Genomic DNA, 7400 nt, shown 5'->3' with positions numbered 1-7400 from the left:
ATTGTTGACACCCTTCACATATTTGATAGTTATATATTAGGGCATGTTTTTAAGTTCCTTGATCAAATGAGGGCTAATGAATTATGTTTCATGAACATTCTAGAATATATAGTTAAACTACAGATGTAGCATGATTTGAGCCACTGTAGATGGAAGATGTTTTATATCCTTCTCCATTTAGTTGTTTCCTCACTCAACCCTATATGGTTTCATAAGAAACCAATTAATGATGACGAGATTATAGGTGATTGGAATATTGGATTATCAGGGTGGGACCTCATGTGTTGGTCCAAGAAATATTGAGGATCCTGCAATTATTCAATCGTCCTCACTAGGTACTTATCTGCAAAATGATATAAATTCTCCTCAATTTGTATCATATAATGTCAATTCTTATGTGTATAACGATTATTTATGGAAAAATCTATGGATATTTTGGATCTTCTTAATTCCCCATGTAAGAATCCTCTGATTTGGGTTGGTAATACCACGGTTTCATCCATTTTAAAGACTTTCCCATTTGTGGTCTCGTGTTGTTGTAAGTGTAATCAGATTTCACATGGGGGGCCTACTCTTACTAGCACATCATTGATTTTTCTAAATGATTTGGACCCCCATATATCTCCTTCTCTTAGGGATTCTGTTACTTGGGCTCTTAGAGATACACTACCTTATTGTATCACCCCCCCCCCCCCATGAATATTATGTCATCTAACATTGAGCGTTGTGGGAATGCCCAAAAATGGAATTTCCTACATTTTTTATCAAAGTTCATACGTCACCGATCATCCTTATACAGGAGACTATGGTTTTGGGGGTAAAGGCTCAACCATAATTCTTCAAATTGTGTCTGAGGTGGTATATTTGCTCAATGGTCGCACATGGTCTATCAGGGGGATTGGTCGATATGTGGAATCCCTTAGTCGTTAAATTTGGGTCTTTTAAAACATTTGCAAGTATTTTTCTCTCTAATTTTACTAGGGGATCGATGAATCGCTTTCACATTTTAAATTTTTTTGCACCATATGGCTCCAAACATGAGTTTTGGAACCAATTAGATGATTGTGGTCCATTACAGATCAGTTCACTTGTTTTGGTGGGTGATATTAATGTGAATATGGTGGTGAAGGAGATTTGGGGAACAAATTTCAAAATAGATCCTATTAGGGGTTTCTTTAAGGATTTATTTGGGTCAAACCAGCTTGTGGATTTTATGTCAAACCCTCTTTTATGTACATGGAAGAATGGTCGACATGGGGTTGATGGTATTGCAAAATGATTGGATCATTTCTTGGTACATGAACACCTAATGGATTGACTTGGGGTGATGTGTTCTTGGGTCGTAGCAGTGATGATGTATGACCATGATCCTATCATTATTAAATGGTGTGGGGAATTTAGCTGGAAAGGTATTTCCTTTAAATTCAATAATTCATGGTTAATTGATAGTGATTTCATGAATTTGGTTCAGATTACATGGTCAAAGGTTGTTTATCATAAGGAGAGATATAGTATGGGTGTGGTCTATTAGAAATCATCTAAATTAAAGAAAGTGGTTCATAATTGGGAAAGATAAAAGAAGAGCAAAAATATTAAAGAATTGATTGATATAGACAAAAAAGTCTCCATGATATCTAATCCATCTGATCTAAGTTTCTTCATTGATGCATAGAAGTAATTAATACTATATTTTTAAGGGCGCCAGTGGGTGATCTTAAAGCATCAAGAGGAGGAGTGGAGGCTTAAAAGTCATGCAATTTGGAATACAAGTGGTGATAAAACCTCTAAATTATTTTCATAACTTTTCATCTCAAAGGAGACAAGTGAACACCTTTTGGGAGTTGCAAGATAGTGAGAACAGGTGCATCTAATCACAAAAGGATTTGCATAAGGAAGTTGTTCATTTTTTGGCAATTTGTACTATGCGAGGGTGGATGTGGACTTCAATAATTAGATGAAGATCATTCAAATATATCCAAAAATGTTTGATGAAGCTAAAAATGATATTATTGGACAATAGATTAGGTATGATGAATTGGTTTCTATTTTAAATTCATTCACCAAGGATAAGAGTCCTTGTCTAGATGGGTGGACAATGGAATTATTTCTTCATTTCTTGGGCATCATGGGGCCAGACCTGCTTCTATTGAACGAGGAGTCACAAACCACTTGTATGATTCTGGGTGCATTAAATTCCACCTTTATCACACTGACTTCAAAAGTATCCACGCCATCATCATTTAAATATTTTAGGCCTATATCACTATGCAATATTGTTTATAAAATGATATTGAAGATTGTTTCTACTCGTTTAAATGATACACTATCTAAACACATTACACCAGAACAATTTTGGTTCTTAAAGCACCGAAAATCCAAGATGTTGTTGTTATTGATCAAGAATGCATGCATACTACTGACTAAAAAGAGGGATGCTTTGATTATGAAAATTGATTTGATCAAAGAATTTTATTGCGTTGACTAGGGATATTTGAGCATTGTATTACATAAGATTGGTCTTTCAGTGATGGTCGTAGATTGGATTATGGCTTGCATCAAATACAATAATTTCATTGTTTGATTAATGGGGTTCCTCCTTGTTTCTTCAAAGATTTGCGGGGATTAAGGAAGATATGTTCACTATCCCTTCCAATATTTTTATTGGTGATTGATGGGTTGAGAAGTTTGATTTCAGAGCCATACTCTTATGGGTCATTCTCGGGATTTAGGATCACTAAAAATGTTTCCATCACCACCTTATTTTTTATGATGACGTTGGTCATTCTAGAGAAGGGCTTCATAGTGGAATGGAGAAATTTACACCATATCATCTACACTTTTGGTGATGCATCAAGTCTATACATGAGTTAAAAAAAATATTGGTTAATTGTAGCATCGCAAGGGGTGAACTTTGTATTAGAGATAGCCAATATTTTTTATGGAGAGATGATCCAAATGGGCACAAGCTTCAATCACCTTGGTTTCTATCGAAAACCAAATAATTTTGGTGTTAGAGACTAGTGTTGGTTGATTGGCAAATTCGAGCACATACTATCATCCTGGGACATAGATGGTTGACTCTTTGGGGAAGGTTGGTATTAGTATTTTTTGTTTCATAGAGTATAGATGTTTACTGGATGCATATTTATATGATGACCAAGAATATAATTAGAAGGATTAATTCTTTTATTTCCAAGTTTTTATGGGCGGGATCCAAAAATGTACATGAGATCCATCTTGTTCAAGTGGAGGCAATTTCTATGACGGTTGAGGAGGGAGGGTGGGGTATTAAGGACATTGAAAATTTTGGATGGGAACTATTGGTTAATATCATGTGGCACACATTAAATGATAACATAATTCGGTAGAGGATTATTAAGGAGAAGTGCCTTAGAAACCTATTTTTTTTGGAGTGGATAAAGGAGGGGGTCTGAGATCCTCACATTATCTCTTAAATTTGGAACATTATGATAAAAATGAAACAGTGGATGATTAGGAATTTGAAACGAGATATTGGATCAAGCACACTGGTGGAGATAGGTCTGGAACCTATTAGACGTTTTGTTGGAAATCATACTCTGCCTATCAGACTTATTAGGTACATCCATAATTTGGGTATTTATTTATTAATTCATATTCCGGTTCCACATGATGTAAATTTCCTATATGCCTCTTGGATATGATCACAGGATTTAGGTTTATTTGGTGAATTGGTTGAGTCATGGGATAGATATGTGAACAATATGCACATGGTAGATATCATTTTGATATGAAAAGATGAAAAAATCACATGGGATGGTGAATATTTTCAGGGTTAGATCTTGGTTGCAGAGGTTTACAAGTATATCTATCTCATGCACCCGCGTTTTGAGGGAAGAGGTTGGTTAAGAAAAATCTAGAAGTGGAAAATTCCACATAAGCTTAAATGTTTTGGGTGGATGGTATGGAAAAATAAAATATTAAGATGGGATAGTTTATGTCACCATGGTTTCATTGGTCTTTGCAGATGTGTATTATGTAAGTAGGAGGCTAAGGATGTGATTCACCTTTTCCTTAAATGTCCATTTGCAACCTTTATATGGAATGGTGTGTTGAATATCTTAAATATTTTTGCTAACTAAAATTTAACATCTATGGAGGCTTGTTTGTTAGATTGGATGTCAAGCTTCAAATAATATCGAACTCTTCCCCTTTACATATTTTGGGGCATTTGGAGAAGTAATAATGGAAATATATTTGATAATTGTCCTCTAAACATCAAATGTATTTGCTTGAAGATATGTGCTTATTTAATAAAGCAAGGTCTATGGTCTATAAGGGATCTCCGAGAAATATACGTATCTTGAATATTTGGTGTAGATTTAATGTCGGGTTTTTCAATGGGGTGACAAGTAAGAATATGTGTGGAAGTGGGTCTTTCATTGTTTTAACACCTGGTCATTATTATCACTTTTGTTGGAATAGTGGGATGGGTACCAATACACGGGCGGAGATCATTGTTATTGCAGGGCTATTATACTGTGGTTCATTGGTTATCCATCAAGTCTTTGCATGTCTTTGGTGATTCAAAGGTTGTAACTGAATGGTATATGGAGCAATCATCCTTTGAGCCACCCATGCTTACTGATTGGATGCATAGAATCAGGATGTTTGAAAAAATCAAAGTAAACAAGTAATACATCAGATCCATTTGATAATATAGTGAGAAAGAAATACTATTTTTTATTATAATTGAATTAAAAGGAGAAATAAAACCTAGCCTAGTTGTTGCAAACCTCCTTCCAATAGTCTCCAATCCTCCCTTAAGTGACAAGCTTACAACCTCAAATCAACAACATAAGTTTACATCAAAAGTCAACCCCTTCCCCTCTAGTCTATAGTGAATTTATAAGACAAGAGGAGAGGGTTACAGATCCTCCTTCCAAGGATCAAATCCACAAATATGGAAATTAGGGTTCTATAATGACAACGAATAAATTAATGAACCATGGGATGTGGCCGAAACAAGTAGGGGTTCGAGTCCTTTCTGTTGGTATAATATTCCGCAATAAAGCTTCTAGAAATTGCTTTTAATTTTTACCTACATTAAGTTTCTATTGCACGTTTTAATGGAAAATAGAGTGACAAATTGTGTAGTCTAAAATCATTAAAACTATGTTTGTGTAGATAATTGCTAGGAAAAGTGTGACACTGCTCGAAAATATTTTTTTTAGAAATGTAATCCAAGATTGTTGTTGATTTCAGAATGGGTTTTCTTCCAACATTGTATGGGATTGATTGCAAGAGTTCATTAGGTAGTGATAGGTTCGGATTTGTGGTCTTTTGCCTAATGGTGAAAAATGACGTGTAACTGATTTCCCCCTAAAGTGAAAAGTTAGAAAAAGTATTTGAGGACTAAAGTGCTTTATCATGCAAAAGTTAGGAATAGAGACCATCTGGTTGGATACCTGAAACAAACAATCAAGGATTATAATACAATATCTTCATAAACCTCATCACTGAGGTAGGAATTACCATACTCAGAGTACAAGTATCTCAAAGAACAAGTATGGAAATGCACAAAGATCAATGTCAATAATAGACTTAGTATGGATGCAACCATCAAATATGGATCTATATTTATAGTCATGAATGTTTAAAAGCTCTGTGTAGCCTAGATGGATGAAACTAGAGTTTGGGGTCTTGGTCTTCATCTCTATCGATCCATAGTACGAATATAATGATGTGAGTGAATTTTTTGAAGTCAAACATGGTATAAAACACCTTATTATCAACCAATTATGTGGATCATTAACAAGCACAAGTGAAACCACCAATAATGAGGATGGTTCTCAAGGTACTCCAGTACAATCTACGAGGTGTGAATAAATGCCCTGAATGCGAACACCTATAGAATCATTCAATCGAAGGTCAATAATCAAAACCTATTGTCGAAAGCGAGAAACCTTCCATTGAGGCATGCAGGCTCCAAGGTACTAAAGGAGGTTTTTAGATCAACTTCCTAGATAATGAGCTAAAGTTGGTAGGAAGTGATCCATCACAAGAGGGCCTAAGACTTGAAACTCTTGTCAATTTCTGAAGAACAAATTTGGAGTGATTCAAGACTGACTCAAGGATGGTCGATGTGATTAAAGGCTATGATTTTCAAGGTAATTTTCACTAAGGTTAGAATTTTCTTGAACATATTGAAAACACAACATCAACTTGGCAGCGTTTAACTCCAAAAAATAAGATCAAGAACCATTCTGAAGACTTTCAATGAGTTATGATATGCTGAGAGGAAAATGGATTTTCCAACCTAGACAAAGAACTAATAGAGTGTCATGTTCAAGAGTGACACATTGCCTTTTAAAAATACAAAAATAAATGTTTCTTTCCCATTTTGCCCCACCATTACTGGAAAGTACCTCTTTACTTTTACACAAGCTTCAGGAGGATAACATATTCTTGTCATGTAATCTAATCCTTCGGATGAGTCCTTCAGAGTATTTTTAACGAACCCTAGGAAGGAGTGGTTTAGTCTCATCATGATTGATGAGTCCTATATTGTTTAATTTTACGAGTCCAATATAGGGGTAACTTGACTCCTTTTCATATTTTAAGAGTTTAAAAAGAGGAAAAAAGAAAACTCATGCAGTTCTTTCAATGTAAAGTTTTAACAAGCCCAGAGAAAGTGAAGCTCGATGTTTTTCATGTTTAGGGAGTCAAGAGAAAAACTTAAGTAAACTCCAAAATGTCCTTTTTCGTAAATTTAGTCTCTCAAGCCCGGAAAAGGGTAAAATAATGCAGGAGAGAACTATTTTATCCATGATCAACTAAAGTATACCTTTTTTAGTCTACTTGCTCCATAAAAGGAATAAAATTATACCACATAGATGTCCTCTCATTTACTTTTACGAGTTTGAAAGAAACAAGTGTACTTGACAATCTTTTCATGTTTCAAGAGTTAGAGCTCTAACGTTGAGGAACAAATATATATCTTTATTCAGCCCTAAGGCAGGCGACGAGCCAACAAATTATTAACTAAGTGAGTATTGTATATGTGGATCCCAACTAAGCAATGAAAGAACATAAATTAAGGACATAAGAGAAATTCCACTAAGGACCATCGTATTCACCATTTCTTTCTTATGTGGAAGTGCAACACTTCACCTGGCTACAAAAAAGAAAATGCATATTAAATTAGAGTGCATGCAACCTACCATATTCAATTGGTGAGAAGGGGTTCTAGCCAATTTAAAAGGACATCTCACCAAAGAAAATATAGGGCGGTTGAATCACTTTGGATATGGTTCAATTGTAGTATCATTTTCCCTAGAGAGGATCCCCATACTATTCCCACAGGTTTCCATGGAGATGGAGGGTCTAAGAGATCCTTGTATTCTACAATGGGTTTTTTT

This window comes from Pinus tabuliformis, chromosome 1_1 (genome assembly GCF_031772625.1).
Source record: "Pinus tabuliformis cultivar Carrire ecotype Pingquan chromosome 1_1, CPIR1, whole genome shotgun sequence".
Lineage (NCBI taxonomy): Eukaryota > Viridiplantae > Streptophyta > Pinopsida > Pinales > Pinaceae > Pinus > Pinus tabuliformis.
The sequence above is the reverse complement of the archived record's forward strand: the minus strand, read 5'-3'. Positions refer to the sequence as shown.